This window comes from Canis lupus, chromosome 27 (assembly GCF_048164855.1).
Source record: "Canis lupus baileyi chromosome 27, mCanLup2.hap1, whole genome shotgun sequence".
Lineage (NCBI taxonomy): Eukaryota > Metazoa > Chordata > Mammalia > Carnivora > Canidae > Canis > Canis lupus.
The window spans coordinates 20,463,730-20,483,497 of NC_132864.1; the positions used below are offsets into that span (position 1 = coordinate 20,463,730).

The following is a 19,768-nucleotide window of genomic DNA, read 5'->3' on the forward strand; positions in this document are numbered from 1 at the left end:
TGCAGCCCTGATCTGGGGTTTGGTATCAACTGACTCTCCACCCTAGGGGCTTGTCTTAGTCAGGGGAACATAGAGCAGCAGCGGCATAGGAGGGAGAGAAAAGCCAAGGTGGCCCTGGCTGTGAGGCTGGATGCCACCCCACAGACACGGATTTCTTCTGTGCCTGCGTGGGGATCCCCCAGGAGCTGCTCTGGAAGAGATCTGCAAGGGAGAAAAAAATCAATGCTTTATTTGCCAGATGCTGGGAGGAAGACACCCACCAGAGGGACAGAGAGAGGACCAGGCAGGAAAGTGTCCAGTCTAGGACTTGGCTCAGTGGATCCTTAGAACAGCCTATAAGATAAGTAGTCTGGTCCCATTTTATAGATGAAGCATCAGAGACTCAGGAAATAGAAAAAGATGGGATTGGTGCAGCCTCATGGCCAGCAGCCCCTCTTTGGTTCTCCTCTGAGCCATGGACACCTCATCACTCAGACAGAAGGCCCTGGGGCCTAGCTCTGCCTCCAGGACAGCCAGTGTTCATGGGCTGGTTGCTGGCACATGGTGTCTGTGTGATGGGAAAAGACTCAGATCCAGCTGGTGACAGATGGGGTCTGGGGCCAGGGTGAGGAGGGGCCTGGCTAGCAGCTCCGGGAGGCAGGAGCCCCCAGTCCCAGACTCTCTGGGGGGCCTCCCTGCCAGTGGTGTCAGCCCTAGGCTTCCAGTGGCCATCGGCAATTCTGGATTCAGTGGCTGTGTGAGGAGACTGAGGCTGGACAGGTGGCTTCTGGGGCCCCCAACGCCATGCTTCTCGGGCCCCCTGGAGAAGGGTCTGTTCTTCGCAGGCAGTGGGGAATTGTCACTCTAGATACCCTGGGAGCCACTCTGCCTGATGTGGGCCTGGAGCTGGAAGTGGGGCCTCATCTCACACCTGGGCCAGCTCTGGCCACCCCACTACCTGCAGAGGCAGGTGTCAGAACGGCGGGTCCTGCCGTGGAAGGATGATCATACAGGTGGTGAATCCTCCATGTGGGTGATACGCCGTGTGGCCTCATGTGATGGCAGTGGTACCGACCAGCAGTGACCAAAGGTGAGACGGGGCTCCAGCTGCAGGTGCTTGCAGAGCGACCACACCCTGGGCCCCATGCGGGCAGCCTCAGCGGATGCCCTCGGGCCTCTCCACCCCAGGGACCTGCCCGAGCCCACAAACACGCAGGCTGGGCCTCTCACCCAGATGCACGCTCGGCCTCCAGCCTACAGAGGGGACATGAGGAATCCGGTGGCGAACCACTCCCCCACCGCTTTGCCTCGCTCTGTGGGTGTCCAGGGGCAGTGGGGGCCAGCGGCTGCCCCCCCACCTGGCACAGCTGCCCGTCTGGAACTCTGGCTCCAGGCTCCAGCAGCCGCGGGGAGCCCACGGGCCCCGGGTGGGGAGTCCACAGCAGGACCGGCCCTGTAGACAGGCTCCCCCCTTCAGAGCCTCCAGCCCCTGCACCCGGCCCACTTCAGGTAAAGTTTGTGTCTTTTTATCTGGACTCTAGATTCTAAGGGTGAAGAATCTTATTTCTGGAAATGGTTTCAGTTATATCTAACTTTTTTTTTTATCTAACTTTTTAAACAAAAGGGTAAAACATTATAAACTGGGGGTTTTAAATATTTTCCATCTTTCAGCTTCATCATGAGATTTCCCTTCCACCAATTTTTAATAATTTTAAATACATTTTTAATGAATCTGCCCCTGCTTCTTGAAAATTAAAAAGTAACTTCTGATAAAAACAAAACACCAACAACCAAAAAGCTGGAGTGGGGCCAAGGTGCCCTTGCTTGAGGCTTCTTGAACTCTGAGGTACACAAAGTTCACCTGGGGCTCTTGTTAAAATGCCGATCCTGATTCGGCAAGTCCAAGACAAGGCCTGAGATTCTGCATTTCCTTCTTATTTATTTATTACTCTCCAGCTGTGACTGACATGCCACAGACACTGTGTAAGTTTGAGGATAGCTTCTATATTGCAATACGATCAGTTAACACCTCTACCACGTTGCATGATTATCGTTTCTTGTTTGTGGTGGGAGCGAGCGTGATCTTGTCTCTTAGCAACTTCGAAGGTTATAATACAGTCCTGTGGACTCTCATCACAAGGTGCTGCACATCTAACCGGCTCTCAGGTGGACCACACTTTGGGCAACGAGGTATTCGATAAGGCACTTTTCAAATGGAACAACAAAACCTCTTTTCCCAAATGTGGGCTTGTGCCCTTATGTTCCTGAGGAATGCCTGTTATGTCAATCTTAAGATCCCTGGTAGAAAGTTTAAAAGTTTAAACTTATTTAAAAGTCTGTGAAGCAAAAAAGCAACTCCCTAAAATCAACCCGTTATTTATTGAGCACTTACTATGTGCCAAATCCAGCCAGGCGAGGCTTGGGCCCATTATGTCTGTACTGGTTTCCTGAGGCTGCCACAACAATTAGCCACAAACTTGGAGGCTTAAGACAACAGCCACTTATTGTCCCACAGCTCTGGAGGCTGGGAGTCCTCCATCAAGGTGCCTGCAGGGCCACATAGCCTCTGAAGGTTCTAGAGGAGAATTCATTCCCTGTCTTTTAGTTTCTTCTTCTTCCTTTAGAAATATATTCATTCCTTTTCCTTAAAAAAAGAAAAAAAACCTTCTTATTTGGAAATAATTACAAATTCATTGGAAGTTGCAACAATTGTACAGGGAAGGGGGGATCCTGGGTACGCTCACCCTTCCTGTGTTTGCTGGCTATCCTTGGTGCTCCCTGCGTTCCTTTCTTCTATAAGGACCTCAGTCATTACATTTGGGGCTCACCCTATATCTAGGATGATCTCATCATGAAACCCTTAACTTAATCACATCTGCAAAGGCCCTATTTCCAAATAAGATCCCTTTCACAAAGGCAGCCCAGTGGCTCAGTGGTTTAGGGCCGCCTTCAACCCAGGGCCTGATCCTGGATTCCCAGGATCGAGTCCCACGTCGGGCTCCCTGCATGGAGCCTGCTTCTCCCTCTGCCTATGTCTCTGCCTCTCTCTCTCTCTGTGTGACTATCATAAAAAAAAAATCTTTAAAAAAGATCCCTTTCACAGGTATGGGGGGCTAGGACTTGGATATATCCTTTTTCTTGGGGGGGGGGACACTGTTCAACCCTTAGCAAGAGATAAAGATAAGAAGGAGAATTAAAAGCATCCAACTGGATACTAATCCTATTGATGGGCTGCTGCAGTGAGCTGTGGCTTGAGGTGCCTAAATCGACCACTACCTTCTGCAGGAGGCTCCCCAGGATGGGTCCAGGTCACAGCAACCTTCCCTCTCTCCTCCTGAACCCTCAGGACTGATTACATTGTCTCATTCTACAGAATATAATCTTTTTCTACAGAATCTAAAATTGCTGACTGGACTCCCAGCTCCCAAGTTGTGGATCCTCGGCCTCTGGAATGATGTGATTTTTCACCTAGAACTTCTCTGGGTCCATAACCAGGTCAGGCAGAGCCAAATCAATCCCTGTGGGTCTAGTCATGTGATGAGAAACCCATCCCAGTGGTGCTGGGATCAGGGCTTGGGCTAGGGTAGGGGGGCCCAACATCTCTTCCTACTTGGGGAGTGTCAAAGGTGTGCCCACCTGGAGGGTTGGCAGTTGGGATGTGGAGAGATTAGCTGGTTGACCATTGCTCAAAGGTCCTCACAGACCTGAGAAAAGTCCCTCATCTTTCGGCACTGGGTGGGGACATGCTGGCTACTTTTAGCCCTGGAAGATCCTACGTAAGCATTCCTTGTCAGTCTTTACTTTTTCTTTATTCTTTTATGTTCCATGTTAACTAATTATCCATCCCCTCAACACGCCAGGCATTGGGATAGATCTGACCCCAATCACAGGCTCAGCGAGAGGACTGGAAAGGTCAGACCCTCTCTTGGGCATGGCTTCTCTTGAAATCCCAGGGTGTTCTCTCCTTGGAGCTCTCTGGTGTGGGGTCCCTTGAACATGGTGCTGAGGATGCCGCCTGGAACACTGCTTGCCCTGACTTTGCGGGGGATCCTAGCTGTTGACTTCTTTTTAGCACCGGAAAGGTACATTGTTCATTCAAGTTCCACCTTCCTGACATCTCTTTGGGGTGAGCCTTGGTCAAAGTCACCCACAGATTGTGTTGGGGCTTGTGAGTCGTGAGTAGCTGAGAGCCGAGGACCCAAAGATTGTCCTTTAGACTCTACCAAAGTCCTCTCCAGCAGTGGGAGAGACAGGGGCCAAGTCCCAGGGGTTACCCCTTCTCCACCTGCCTCGAGGGAGCGTGGAAGGAGGGATCTTCCACAAGGCAGCCTTTCAACAGTCTGAAGGTTACTCTTACACCTTTCCTGCCAGGTAACATGTATAGAACCATCTTTAAGAGATTGGTGAGGAGTAGGATGGTCATGCAGCCCAAACCTGCATGTCCAGAAAGCTCCTGCAGCTTCCCCTCTCTGGGCCAGGTATCTCCAAGGATGGTCTGTAGCTACTTGCACCATAATCACAAGGACTCAGTAAAAGGCAGATTCCAGGGCCCCACCCAGACTTTCTGAGTCAGAGTCATGGGCAAGTAACCTGTGTAGCTACATAGCGCTTCACACTTAGAAGGGCCCTGTGCGTCTGCTGTGCTTTGCTGTTGCTGTCTTGAAATTCTATTAACTTTTGAACGAGGGGCCCCACGAATCATATAGTCCGTCCTGGTCAGAATCTCCAGAAGTGGAGCCTGGAAGTCTCCTTCTCCTTGTTTTACCAGGTCTGCAGGTGGATCAGATTTATGCTGAAGTTGAAGACCTGTAGCTCTAGGGTCCTGAAGTAAGTGTGTGTGTGTGTGTGTGTGTGTGTGCGCGCATGCACGTACACACCTGAAAGTAGGGGGACAGTTTCAGAATCCTCTCATTTAAAAAGGCAAAAGCAAGATGCCTGGGTGGTTCAGTGGTTGGGCACCTGTCTTTGGCTCAGGTCGTGATCCCAGGATCCAGGATCAAGTCCCATATCAGGCTCACTGCAGAGCCTGCTTCTCCCTCTGCCTCTCTCTCTCAGTCTGTGTCTCTCATGAATAAATAAATAAATCTTTAAAAAAATAAAAAGGCAAAAGAATTGAATGCCATTTCTGTTTTTAAACCCCCAGAGCATGGGGATCCCTGGGTGGCGCAGCGGTTTAGCACCTGCCTTTGGCCCAGGGCGCGATCCTGGGGACCCGGGATCGAGTCCCACGTCGGGCTCCCGGTGCATGGAGCCTGCTTCTCCCTCTGCCTGTGTCTCTGCCTCTCTCTCTCTCTCTCTGTGCGACTATCAAAAAAAATAAACCCCCAGAGCTTCTTTGTCCACCATCTTTGGCCACTCAATTCCCTTGTCTGTAGTGGTGTCTTCTTTCATATAAAGGAATCATTCTCAAAATGCACAAGCACCTCACTCGCTTTATGAGAGTAGGAGGGAGGGGCGAGAGAGGAGGGGGAAGGAGGGAGGCAGAAAACTATAACCCAGTTCTGGAGACAAGCCTGTGTCCTTTACACTCAGGCTCTGCACATTCATTCGTGACCACATTCTCCCTCCCCACCATCCTCTTTCTCCTCATCCATTTATCTGTTGGTTGACTGCTTACAGAAGGGATGACCAGTCCTCAAGTGTTCTTCCTAAGTTGCCGTGGCATCCTGTCTTGTGGCTGAATTGTGACCATCCCCCCCCAACTTCTAATTAATTCACATATAGAATTCACATAGAGTCCTTACTCTAGTAACTCAGAAGGTGACTTTATTTGGAAATAAAATCACTGCAGGTGTAACTACTTAAGATGAGGTCCTATCTTAACCCCTAGGTGTGGGGGGACAATTAGATAGGACTGGTGTCCTTACAGAGAGAGCACACATGAGGAGCCAGACACACAGAGAGGAAGATGATATGCAGTCAAGTTAGGGACGACGCCACTTTTAAGTCAAGGAACACCTGCAGCCCGCAGGGCCAGGAGGGAGGCAGGCAGCAGATTCTTTCCCACAGCCCTTGGAAGGACCCATTCCTGCTGGCACCTTTCCCTTGGACTTCCAGCCTCCAGAAATTTCTATCGTTTATGCCTAGCCATCCATAGGAGCTTGCTATGGCAGCCCTAGCAAACTTACACATCTCTTATTCAAGATGGTTAATATCCCACAGGCCAACCGCAAAGTAGGCACTGCCCCTCACATTTCGCAAGTGGGGCCGTGGTACCCAGAGATGTCAATAATGTGCTTGGCCTCCCCCAACACTTCCGGGCCTGAGCGAGGGATGGGCTTGGTATATTTCTGGGCTGCCTCTGTCCTCCTTTCTGTGGTGATGCATCGCCCACTTTCCTGGGGTGCAGGTGACAGAGGGAGACAAAGCCTCCATGCAAGGGCTCTAATTGGCATAAGCTGGTGGTTCAGGCGCACCCCCTGTGGACGGCGGCCAAGCCCACCCAGGGACTGAGGCCGTCCCTTCACTGGGTCTCTCCGCCTTGTGTGTGGGAGGACACCCCCCTCGGGCTGACAGCCTGGTGCTTCTCTGCCTCTCAATGTCATGGTGGAGAAAAACCCACTACAGCATCCCTTCCAGGAGACAACTGGGCAACTGATTTCCGATGACTGCACGGCCCAGTGCTTTCTCCTATTATTAGACAGTTCCAGAATTCGAGGAATGAGACTGGCCATTTGATGAAAGGATGCCCATGTGCTGTCATTAAACTGTCCTCCGCTGTTCTCTGCCACTGTCAGAAGAGCAGCCCATGTATCACCAGCCTGGGAACCTCAGAGGGCTTTGGAAGAAATGGGCTTAGGGAGCTTCGGGTCAGTGGGCAGCCCACACAGTGGGTCCCAGGGCAGGGGGCAGAGCACACTTGGGTGAAGGTCACTATGGCCACCTCTGAGGTCTTACCAGAGGGGTGGGGGTTCTCGCTGCATCCACCTCTGCTTCTGCTCTCGCCCTGTGAGCTCTGGTCCAACAGGGACAACGACTTACCATGTTGATCTTTGGGGTGTGAGCAACCACTGGCCCTAAGTCACACTAATCATCTTACACTAGAAACACGACAATTAGAATTAAAGGCATCCACATTCGAATCCTGGCTCTGCCACTTCTTGAATGATCCTGGGCGAGTAACTTCACCTCTCTGAGCCTCCATGTCTTCATCCATAAAATGGGGATGAACTGAGATGATTCTGTTCAGAAAATGCTAATGAGACTAAGAGTCTTTGTGTCACACTTAGACTGTGGGAAAATGTTCAAGCATTGATGGTGGTGGTGGTGATTTTTATCAATTCATAGATGCTTCAGAGCATTTCCTTGCTTATCTCTAGGGAGACTTTCAAACTAGGTCATCCATGGTCCGTTGGGTTTCCAAAATCCAAAATCACCAAAATGCTAACGTGAGTAACTATATGACTTACACCTTAGTGCTAAGACCAGGAGGTCTGACTTTGCACCTGCACTGGTGTGCTAACCTCCTAAGATGGCATACCTACCCAATTCAAGGTATATATACATTTTTTTTATTTTAGAAAAAATTTCTGGCTGTTATCAGATACTCAAAGGGGTTCTATGTCTACAAAGGGAACATCTCTGAGAATGATCTGAGGAGGTTGCTTGTGCCCAAGAGTCAGGAGAAGGACCCACCGTTTACTGAGCCCTACTATGTGCCAGGCTGACATACATCATCCCCATACAGACAATTGGGCAAAGTAGACACCATCATTTCCACTTTCCAGATGAGGAAACAGAGGCTCTGAGAGCTCAGACTGGAAGACAGACACTGGGCTCAGTCACTCACCTGTCCCATGGCTGGCACAGGCCGGGGATTCCAGCTCAGGCCAATCTGACCCCAAGCTGGGCCCCACATCCTTGGCACCATGCTGTGTCTGGGGAAATGGAGTGAGGTATCCTAACCGGGGTGTGCATGCCCTGCCCTTGGTCAGAGGCTTAGCTCAAGCTTCACACCATGGAGCTCACCAGGCACTGAGGTATCAGGGATCATGGGACAACCCCTCTCCAACTCTGTGAACGATGCCCCTCAAGTCCACAGAGAACCCACCATCCTGAGTGAAGTCTCTGCCACTCGTCTAGGAGGAGTTCGGTACCTGGCTTAGAGCGCTCTTGGTCCCCTCCTCGTGCTCTGCTGCATGTTGTGGCAGGGGCCGTGCAGTTGTTTGAAGCCTGGGTCCTGGAAGCAGGGAGAGTTCTGGCTCTGCCACTTAGCAGCTCCCTGCCCTTGAATTATTCCACTAACCCCTCTGCACCTCACTTTCTACATTTACACAGTGAAGTTCATAGCACCTCCCTCACATGAGAGGATATTATATTTTTCTTGTGCTTTCTCCCACCAGGGACACTCTCACTTCTTTCTTTCTCCATCTGTGTTCTCTTCTCCTTCTAGTAAGACCTCAGCCAGTGGCAGGAACATTGACTGCCAATGTCAGTGTCATCATTAGCTGAGTGCGTATTTACATCTGCCACGTCTCCCACACTGGAAGCTCCAGGGAGGCAGTGATGGTCCCCTCCACATCCTGGCACTTACAATAGTTGCTGGAGCATAATATATCCCTAGGAGATGTTTGTTGCTGAATAATAAATTCAAAGAAAGTCCTGTGTACACCATTGATAATAGACATCTAAAATTTAGAGCTCCAAAGGCACCCCATAAAAATATAGGTTCCAGGAAGGTTGAGAGACATTTTTGAATGAAAGATCCCTCATGCATTACTGCAGGGCTGGGAGAAGTTGAAAAATGAACTTAAACTCAGAGCTACATGAAATAAGGTCACACAATAGGGCATATGTTTTGATGTCTCCATCAATGACAGAGTTTTAGGATGACAGAAATATGAAGTTTGTTCCCTGTGGCATTTCTTATTATATGAATCCTTAGCAGGGACCAAAAGGTCATCTACTATCTGTCCTTTCAACTCCTAACCTTTTCACTCACCTGCATATCCATCCATCCATCCATGCATCCATGCATCCATGCATCCGTGCATCCATCCATCCATCCATCCTTCCATCTGTCTGAATATCCACCCAGTCATCCCCTTGTCCATCTATTCCTCCATTCCTCCAACTATCTATCCATCTATCTATTAGATCATCTATCCACCCATAGCCCATGGTGAACATATGTACCAAACACTTTCTACCTTCCAGGCACTGTACTAGGCACTGTTGTGATCTAACACTAAATGACATACGGATTCCACTTTCAAGGAATTGACATTCTAGAGGAGGAGACACAAATAGGTTATCTTGATTCGATGGCTGTGGGTTATGATAGGGATGCATATGGAGGCTGTGTCTTCCACAAATCTGCAAGACTTTCTGGCAGAGGTAATGTCTGAGCTGAGGCAGGGAGGTCCAGGAGAGGACACTGTATGGGGAGAAGGGCCTTCCAGGCAGAAGGAAAAGCTTGTGCACAGACAGAAGCAAGAGAAAGTATGCCAGGTTGGGGAACTGTGAGGTGCTCTGTAGGGTCAAATCATGGGAAGTAAACATGGAAGAAATGAGAGAGTTGTCTAGAGTCCAGGCCCTCGGGTTGAGTTTGAGTTTGGACTTGGTCCTGAGACACTGGGAAGTCTTTGGGTGGATGTTAGAGAAGCCTGAGTGAAGAGAGCAGGGTCAAGAAAGGTCTCTATCACAGGAAATAGATTCCCTTTTGAACAGGAACACTACGTGGGAGGCAAGTCATCAAATTTACAAAAGATCTGAAAAGACTCCTTCCTTCTGAAATTTGGTCTTGCTGTCTCCTCTCCCAGAGCCATTTTATGCCTGGCTGAAAAATCTAGTGACACTGGCAGGAGGGAAACTAATGATTCAGACAGTCATTAATAGTCTCCCCGAAGAAGCTTCCTTGAAGCTCTAGAGGGAACTTCAGACCCAAGACCAGGAGAGGATTCCTGTAGTGCATAATTATGGGCAATGATGTTTTTTGGCCGGTTGAGAGGGAGAAGCTTACATTGCATCAGTCCTGCTCTGTCCCCTGGTCATGGTGGTGGCTGGGGGCTCATCGCCCACACAGGTGGCCAGGTTTTGGGGTGCATACAACTGCCAAGGGGCAGTGCACAGACTTATGCATCCCAAGCACTGTGCTGGGATACAGGAGAAAGCAAGCCAGATCCTTGCTTTGCAGAAGCTTGAAATGACATTAGGTAGACAGGTCCTAACGTTAAAAAGAGTGGGTTATCAATGTTGCCAGCGGAGGGAAAAGGGGGAGAGGAAAGGAAGGTAGACTACCAACCTCTCATCTGAAATAGTGTGGAGTCAAAATCCACCGCCTGTAGTTGATGGAATAAGAAGGAATAGAGTGAAGGCATTTCTTAAAGTTGCCAAGGTAACCGGTGTGGACCTAAAAATAGTGATAGACCTCTATTAAGAGGACAGGGTGGGAAATGTTGATAGATAAGGTCTAAGCTCTGTCAATCAATAAATATCAGAGATTTGCAGATAAGCACAGAAGGGATAGCTAGGAAACATAAGGACAGTAGCTCCTAGGAAGCAGGCAGAGTGGAAAGAGGTGGGGTGGGCAACTGCTCCCCAAGGTAAGGCTTACTCTTTCACTTGAGTATTTTTTTTAACCGTGTGTGTGCTTAGAGAAAAGATTTTGAACATTCAAAGAGACATAAATTGTCGCTTAATAGAGTCAGTGGCCAAAAGCCAAATGCATGGCACAGGCAGTTAACACCACTGGATTTGGAGCAAAGGGTCTATGGGTACAATTCAGAGAGGTCATGAACTTGGATAGGAAAAATAATTACATCTCTATTTTCCTAACCCCTCACTGAAACTCAATACTTGCTTTGATTACGAACACAGACAAAAAGGCACGGTGGTACTACCAAACCTGTGACTCTCTCACCAATGAAAATCATAGGTATTTTCATATAGCCTTATAATTGTTGCAGATATCTCGAGATATTTATGCTCATCACTACTTCAAAATGAGAGTATTTGTTGCCCTCACAGCTTCCCTTTAATGCATCGATGGAGAAGCACACTTTCATCATATGACATTTGTTTCTTTAAAGTACATTTTTCATAACTATAGTTAAATATGATTTGTTCTTCCCAATCCTGAGCATTTTTTGTTTTTATTTTGTTTTTGCACTGAAAAACATTCTTCAGAGAAGGAGTCCATGGGCTTCACCAAACTGCCACGGAGTGTATGGCATGAAATAGGTTGAGAACCTCTTTTCCCAAGAGGAGAAATGCCAAGTAAGGCATTTAATAAAGTCTTGGAAGCAGAGAGCAGGACCCATATATTGAGGGAAGCTAGGATCCAGGCTGATGGAGAGGCAGATAGCAGGTGCATGAAGGATTACAGCTGATGGCACAACGGTACAAGCATGTAAAGACATCAATAACTCTAATTTACTGAGCTCACAGGTTCTGGACACTGCCCTAAGCCCTTTGCAAACAATATTGGGTTCAACCGTGAAAATAATTGTAGGAAGACAAAAATGCAATTTCCCTTTTACAGCCTAGGATACACATCCCCAGATGTGTTTAAGGTCTAGCCTAAGGCCCCATAGCTGGTAAGGCGTAGAATAGAATTCAGACTTTGGCTGGCTGGACTCCCCAGCCTGTGCCCTTAAGTAGTCACCTACACTGTCCAGTATAAAGGAAAGTCTTGCTCTCGTGTAACTGATAAAGAAATTGAAGATGAGACGAATCAAGTGCAGCCAAGCCCAGGATCCTAGTGTTCTTGGGAACAACCCAGCTGTTTTTCCCTTGCCCAGCTGCTTGTTTATTCCTTCTTCATGCCTCATGGTTCGCTAGGGCTCTGGGAAGCTCAGGGACCCATGCCAGTTCCCTGGGCATCTGGACCAGGAAGACTCACATCCTGCCTACCTTCCGTTGGCACACGATTCAAATCTTCCTTCCCATTCTAGCCTTTGGAGCCCTCCCGGCATAACATCTTCATGCCACCATAGCCTCCTAATTAGGTTCCCCAACTTTGGTGCACACTGCCCATGACTGCTCCATGCACCTGCACTTGAGTTCCTGAAATCGGGGTTCCTTGGGGGGTTGTATACTACTGTGATTGTGTTAGAAGAGTTATAACTGTGCTGTGGTCCGTAGGACATTACCACCAGCCTTTCCTGGACTCACTGATAACCATCTTATCACTAAGAATTACCACCTGGGCAATTCAGTGCCCAGTGACTGCTCTATTATGACGGTAACTGCTGCTTTAATCACAGCACAATAATAAGAAAAGGCTGCAGATGTGATACAAGAACGATTCTCTCCATGCCTGGTGAAGGCCAGAGGCCAGAACGCCACATTGTAGGGACAGAGGATCCGCAGCAATGCACGGAGCAAAGAAATGGCAGGAGATTGAGTCATCGTGGGGCCCACCTCCAGGCCCGAGAAATCTAAACAGACCTCTGGGCAGCATGTCCTACACTCACATGCTGAGCAAAACATCACTCTGCCCATGGCACACAGGCTTTGAATTCAAATTGGATTTGTTTTGCATTGTGATTGCATTTAATTTGTGGATTCGTTTTGGTTTTACTGCGATATTAGGGTGACGAACTCATACCTGCGGCTTTGCCATAAGCACTGAAGCCACATCATAATACCAATATTTCATGGTAATGTTGGGAGGGAAGTATCTGAGAGAATATTCTGTGTTTGAAAGATACTGAGCCACCATGCTGTTTTGCAGGCCATACCCCTTGCTCAAAAATTGTTGCCCATTTTGAATTAATATTCCAAATGCTTAGCCCTGGTCCCTGTATCCTGCTGGTCAACATGGGCAGGCCCTCCACACCAGCCAACAGGTCAATTTAATACCCTTCAACTAGTTGGTGCTAGTTCCCAGCCGTGGTAGGTAAGGCTGGGGTGCGCCAGTGGCTCGTGCGAGCACCTAAACTCTGATCAGTGCCTGATGACTACTCAAGTATTCCTCTATCTCCTGGGGCTTAGGGAAGAGATGTCTAATAGTATAAAAATACCCTCTTTTGGTGTTCCTGTGTCCATCTCTTACATCCTGGTCAAGAAAGTAGAAGGAAAATGGAGATAAAGGTGTCAGTCAGAGTGGAGAAACACCTGGGAAGGAGACCCGGGGACTCTGTGATGCCATCAGAAGGAGCATTCTGGACTGGAAAACACACAGTCTTGAGGGTAAGGCCCAGCTCTGTGTGACCTTGGACAAGTTAAATAACCTCTCTGAGCCTCTGGCTCTCAATATGTTAATGAGGACAAGGAACCATTCCAGCCTTGCCTACTTCCAGGAGCTGGTGGGAGGACCAAGGGCTGCCATTATTGTTGTAAGAGGGACAGTGCAAGGCAGAGTGGGAGAGATGCTCAGGAGCCAGTGAGGAATGAGAAGACAGAGAGAGGGAGAGAGAGAGAGAGATTCCCCTCATCCGTGGGAGTCGCTGACCAACAGCACTGCCAGCTTGCTTAAGACTGAATTTGTTTTCTCTGCTTTGGGGCTTGACTCTGTGAAAATATTTGGTCTTCATTTGAGATCATTTGTTTTTCTTCGTAAGCATTAAATGTCTCCTTTATAATGCATTGTTCTCAGGGAATCATGGGGAGCATTGCAAACCAATTTTTTTCCCTAACCGTATTTTCTTGAATAATGAACTCCACTTTGGGTTAAACATTTTTACCAGAATTTTCCTCTTAATTGAAAAGTGATTTCTAAAATGCATTTGGCAGAGCGGGGGGTGAGGGACGTTAAAGTTACAGTCTCATTTATTCTTGGTGGAGTGGAAGCAAAGTGGAACCCAGGGGAGAAATCAGATAAAAAAAGAAGGTAATAGAATCAACGGAGAAAAGAAATAATATAATGAATGCACGTGGGCTCTGCATAGGCATCTTGTTACGTGCATAAGCACTTGAGTTAGAGGAGATACGGAAATGAGTAGTCAGAGCTGACATCTGGCCAAAGACCAGTTCCCATGACTTAGAGGCACTGCCATCCCCTTGTGGGTCCCCGGGTCTCAGTTTCCCCATCTGTGGAATGGGATGAAGCTGTCTTCAGAGGGCTGTGGTGAGGGTCCCAGAGAAGAATAAGTGGGAACATGCAAGCTATAGGGTGCAGTGCACATGTGAGGTGAGTGGTTATTTGGGCAGTGGGGTCCAGGGGAAGGTCGTATTGAGCAAGCTTCAAGACTCTTTCTAGCTCTAAGAATCCAGATTTTGATGAAAATGCACTGACACAGTACACACAGGTACACACACATGTTCAGATACAGATGCATACTCACACATAGATCTATACACACACCCCCTCGCACACTCATTCTCACACACATGCAAGCTAATTCATATATACCCTCACACACCCATATATACACCATTAAATACACACCGCCTCACACATATACCCCCATTCCCTGCGCACACACTTATATGCTTACACACTTATATGCACACACACATTTTTGCACTTAGCTCCCCACAATCCCTCACATACAGACCCTCTCATAGATAACACCCCTACACCATCACACATGTCCCCCCAACACCCCCTTATGTGCACCCTCACACCCACGTATCCACTGTACCCCCACCTGAATCCTCCATACACAGCCCTACACACACACACACACACACACACACACACACACACACACACACGTGTTCTTCAAATTAGACAGTCCCTGCCAGAGTTCCATGTCTCCTCTGCCCCTTTCCAGCTGAACTTGGGTTGAAAGCAAAGCCTGTCCCCTGTGCTGAGCCCATGTCCTCACCGTCTCGCCACCAGGTTCTGCCCCACGATCCCCAGAAACTGCTCAATGCTTTCATATCCTTGGCAACATCCCTCCTTTTGTCCTCTATCCTTGGCATTTGGTGACCCCTCCTTCGTCCCACTGTGAACTTTGAGCTTCATAGTATAGGGATCTTTTCTGCCTTATACACGAGTGCATCCTCAGAGCCAGGGACATAGTGGGTGTAAGAAGTATGGTTGAATGAATGAAAGAGACCTAGGGAAGGACGTGGTGTCCTCAGACCAGGGCTCTGGGCTTTGGAGTAGGCCTGGGGAGGGGACAGGGCCTGCCCTTTGGTCAGTCTCAGTGCTCTGCTCTCTCTGGCGCTCAGTCAAGCTCTGAGCCAACTCTGCTCCATCTGTGCACATCCCACCTTTGCCTCCTCCTCCCGAGGGACCCAAAGTGCCAGTAATATTTGGGACCTGCCCCTGGTAGCCATTCCTGGCTCATGTCCCAGGGCCTCCCAGGTGCCCGCAGAGTTTACAGGAAGGGCCCAGGCTCCGAGGGAACACAGGTTCTTTGCTGTCTCACCTGACCTCCGTACACACACTCACAGGCTCACCGGCACTGCCACCTGCACGGTCCCAGTAGGTTACCACTGCCAGAACAGGGCTGCTCCATTCTCACATGAATGCTGCCAGGTAGTCTTTACATCCCAGAACTGAGCAAACCCAGCCTCCAGCAGGGAAGCAATTGGCCCAACGGCATGAGCTGGCAGGTGGCAGTCCTAGGATTTGAACTCTGGCCTCAAATTCTTCAATGCTGCATTTCCCTGACTGCCCACACCGGGTCTGCGCCCCCTCCTGGGTTCCCTCAGCTTCTGTGCTTCTCCACTGGGGCAATGCACCTTCCACGTCCTCCTATGCTCACTGCCCATCTCCCACGCTGGGCCAGGAGCGACCCGGGGGCAGTGAGGTGGACGACTCTGGTGCCTTGTCCCGGTCCCCTTTACCAGGCCAATGCACCCATTCCCCAGCTGCTGACTTTTAAACCATATATATATTTTTTTTTTTATGATAGTCACACACAGAGAGAGAGAGGCAGAGACACAGGCAGAGGGAGAAGCAGGCTCCATGCACCGGGAGCCCGACGTGGGATTCGATCCCAGGTCTCCAGGATCGCGCCCTGGGCCAAAGGCAGGCGCCAAACCGCTGCGCCACCCAGGGATCCCGCTGCTGACTTTTATTCTGGAGTATTGCCTTATATAGGAAAGCTCTCTTGCTGGGGAGATGATGACACCCCTCACCCCAACTGGCGACAGCCTGAACCAGTGACTGGAGGGCATGGGGATATACACCAAAGGCCTGCCCCCCTTGTCTCAAGGTGGGATCACGCTCCAGAGCTCCTCACGGGATCCAGCTGCGGCATCTCCAGCTGAGACCCCAGCCTTGCTCAGCCCCTTCTGCCCTCTCCTCCTTTCCTCACTCACTCTTTCTAGAAAGCTCTCCTTCCAGAAAATATGTGCACAGGATATCACGTCTCAGGCCCTGCTTCAGAGCCGGGAGAGGCCAGGACAGCCTGATAATCATTGAGACCCCAGTGTCAAGGCATTTGGGAGTCACAAGCATTTATTGAATGAACAAGCCATTTCTCCTACCTTCTGTGCAAAGTCTCTGCTCCAATCACATGGGCCTCCTCGGTCAGGCCATGCAGAGAATCAGCTCTTGGCCAAAGGGAGGAGCTTGATTTTCTGTGGTCCCCACTGCAACACTGGGGCCTAGACCAATGCCTGGCACAGAGTAGGAGCTTAGTGAGCATTTGCTGAATGAATGAATATTGACATGAATGACCATCTGCTTTTCCGAATTCCTGTTAATATTCTCTTCAGACCTTCAAGGCCACCTCTACCATCACCTTTCGGGTATCCTCACCTGCCATGTTCACCCTGGCTGGCTTTGACTTCATACCAAAGCACTTTGCTAGCTGCCTGCATACCTCAGAGATTCACCTAGGGTCCTCAGGTGTCCCCCGAGGGCAAGGGATCAGAGGGGGCCTAGGGATCAGTGTTTCACACAGAACAGCTGTTTGGCCTATATCCATTAGGTTTTGTTTGGACGAAAGTGCTCGGTGGCTTCAAAGACTAAGAAGCCCCTCTGCTGTCTTGCATTTTCTATCTGCTTCCAACTCCCATGCCTCTTGACCTGGGGCACACCCTCCCTCATGCTGCCCTGTCCAAACGCTGTGTATTGACGTCCTCTTGTGTCCCCATCTAATCGAGGACTCTAGGTTGAAAGCACAGGTTTTGGAATCAGAAAGGCCCTGGGCCAATTATTTATTCCCTCCTAGCCTCAGTTTCTGTATCTATGAAATGGGAAAATAGCAGAGCTACCACCTGAAGCCTGGGCAAGAATTCAACAGAATGGATCATGTGATGTGCTAAGCCAGCGCCTGGCTCCTGGCATTTGGGGGACATGAGCAATTACAGAATGAACAAGCCATTGTTCAAAAATAATAAGTGGTACCTTCTAGTATTTTTTCATTAGCCAAGCAGTGCTCTGGGCATGCTTAGAAATTAACTGTCAAAAGTATCATACTTTACTTTGGCAAGGGGAGCTCAACCATGGGTATGTGTGAAGCTCATCTTGTCCTGTTCCAGAGCCCCAACACGGTGTATCACGGCCATGATCACTGGGCTCTAGCAAAAGCCACCCATCCCAGGTGGACACTGGGGACATTCCAGGTGGCAGCTGCATGGCTAAATAGAGCCCTCATCCCTTGCTGCAAAGGGACCAGAGAAGGAACCCTAATGTTCTTCTGCTTCTTAAGCATCTGGCTTTCTCCCAGACCCAGGCTCGTTGTGTTTAGACACAAGGAAAAGTTGGAAGAGAAGGTGGATTCTCATTTCCCAGATTCGCTGGTGCATCTGCAGCAGCTTGCCGAGCTCGTGCACAGTGTTTGCTCAGTGAGCATCGCGGAGTGAATGCAGGCACAAAGGAAGGAGCGAATTTGAGCTCTGCCATGTGAGCTCAGCACTGAGGATAGGTGTCTCTCAATAAATGTTTTGGAGTGAATGAATGAATTCTAGTTTCGCTGCCCTGTTCTCAGTTCTGAGCCCACATCCCAGCACACAGGCGGGTGATGAATATTTATGGAGGAAATGAACCAGATCCAGTGTTTCCCTGGATCATAACTGGACTTCAGCTGTTATTCTATCTTCCCACTTGCCCCAGCGTCACAGATGTGGGTTCTAGGAATTGAGCCCCTGAGTCCAGCCACCAGCCCAGCTTGGCCTCAGCCGGGTAGAATGTTTTCCAGCCAGATCTGGAAAACAGAGCAAGGGAAGCCCCCCAAGGCGCATAACTGGGACACTGTCTTGCCGGTATGCTCATAGGTTATTCCCTTGGGAAATACTCACCACCGCCCACCACCACCACCATGGACTGTGCTGGAAAGAGCAGAGCACAGTGACCCGGGGATGCTTCCAAGGAGCCCTTGCTTGCTTGGCATTGGCATCGATATTACCACACATGCACACACAGATGGGGACATGTGGCCATGCTCCACTGGGCACAGAGTGCTCTCCTGTGACCCATCCTTCCTCCCCAGTCTACATGTCGGAGCCACTGTCCAGAAAGGCTCCAGAGATCCACACAAGTGATCCTATTCATCTTCCAGATGCACCCCAGGTGGCACAAGCATGTGGATACACACCCATCATTGCCCCTGAACCCATCACTCCTCCAACCTCCTCCCCCGCCGGCCTGTCATCCCATCCAAACACACCTTGCCTCTACCCCCAGGCAGACGGTGGCCACGGACCACCCTGTGGTCCCACCAGGAGATAACACCACCTGTCATGAGGGACCCCTTTCATGGATCACAGAACCCCTATCAGCCAGGAGCTGAGGCTCAGAGTTCATAGTGCAGAACCAGAAACAAGTCATGTGTCACCTCATTTCCTGGAGGTACCAGAGCTGTCCCTCTCTAACCCTCTGGTCTGTGCCACGGGCAGGCAGTTGCTCCTTCCTTTGCCACTACTGGCGTTGATTCTCCCCGCCCACCCCGGGAATCAGGAGGTGGCTCAGCCCCTATAGGATTGCCTGGCCTGTGGGCTGGACTGGTGTCCCCAGAACTATGTGGATCCTGGGCCAGGGCCCTACTTGGCCCCCCGCCGGGCTCCAGGACGTGTGGTGCTGTGAAGCCAGAGGCCTCCTCCCGACCTCGGGCTTGCAGTACAGCAGCCTCCCCATGCCTGCTTCCTGCAGGGGTCTCAGGCCAGCCAAGCAAGTGGGGCTACCCCATGGCACGAGCTGGCGGGGTGGAGGGACACGGCCTTCGATGCCCAGACAAGCAGCACAAAGAACCAGCTCCTCCGGCGATGATGAGGAGGCAGCTGGGCACACTCAGGCCCTTCATTCAGCCATCAGGTTCCCCCTAGCCATGGTCTGGGGTTGCCCCTGCAGCCGCATGGCCCCAGGGCGGACGCTGGGCTGGCATCAGGTCCCCTTGGGTTCCCTTCGGGTTGGGCGGAGGCGAAGGAGGTCGGGGATGCTGGGAGGCCCCAGAAGGCCCCAGGAGAACAGAGCACCCGGGGGCCCTTCCCGAGATGCCCAAGCCGGGTTGGCCCCGCCTGCCCACTGGCCCCCCGGGGGAGCAGGGCCCCCCGCCCGGTACTCACCGGCTCCGCAGAGGCCTCCCCCGGCGTGGTGGCAGCCGCCCCCTGTCAGGCGGTGCTCCCCATCTGGAGAGGCCAGCGGCACTAATCAGCCGCCTGGCGTGGTGCGGCCGAGTGGCTGGGGTTTAATTGACACCAGGTGGCCCCTCCCCAGGGGCAGGCTGGGAGGCGGCTCTGCCCAGCAGGGAGGCCAGGCCCCGGGCAGGGCAGGGGGGCTGCACCCAGGCCCGGCCGGTTCGGGCCTCCCCTGGGGAGACGAGGGCGGTCAGGCAGCTGCGGGCCACTCCTCCCGTCCTCTCCTGCCTGCTGCCTCCATAGCACGCCCCAGCCCCACTTCCCTAGGCTCTGACCTTTCTTTCATTTCAGAGACAGCAGGGACAGTGACAGCGTCTGCCCAGGAGGAGGGTGGCTCAGGTTTCTGCCTGGCTGGCCGGGGGCAGCA

At 50.7% G+C, this 19,768-nt stretch overlaps 1 protein-coding gene across 1 annotated transcript in view; it reads right to left on the reverse strand.

The window, feature by feature from the left end:
* NOS1 (nitric oxide synthase 1) overlaps window positions 1-19,431 on the reverse strand; it is a 180,049-nt gene extending 160,618 nt beyond the window's left edge. Inside the window, exon 1 of the mRNA XM_072802686.1 lies at window positions 19,330-19,431. The gene's annotated coding sequence lies outside the window, so the exon portion shown is untranslated. The remainder of the gene's footprint in view (window positions 1-19,329) is intronic.
* Window positions 19,432-19,768: the final 337 nt, after the last annotated feature.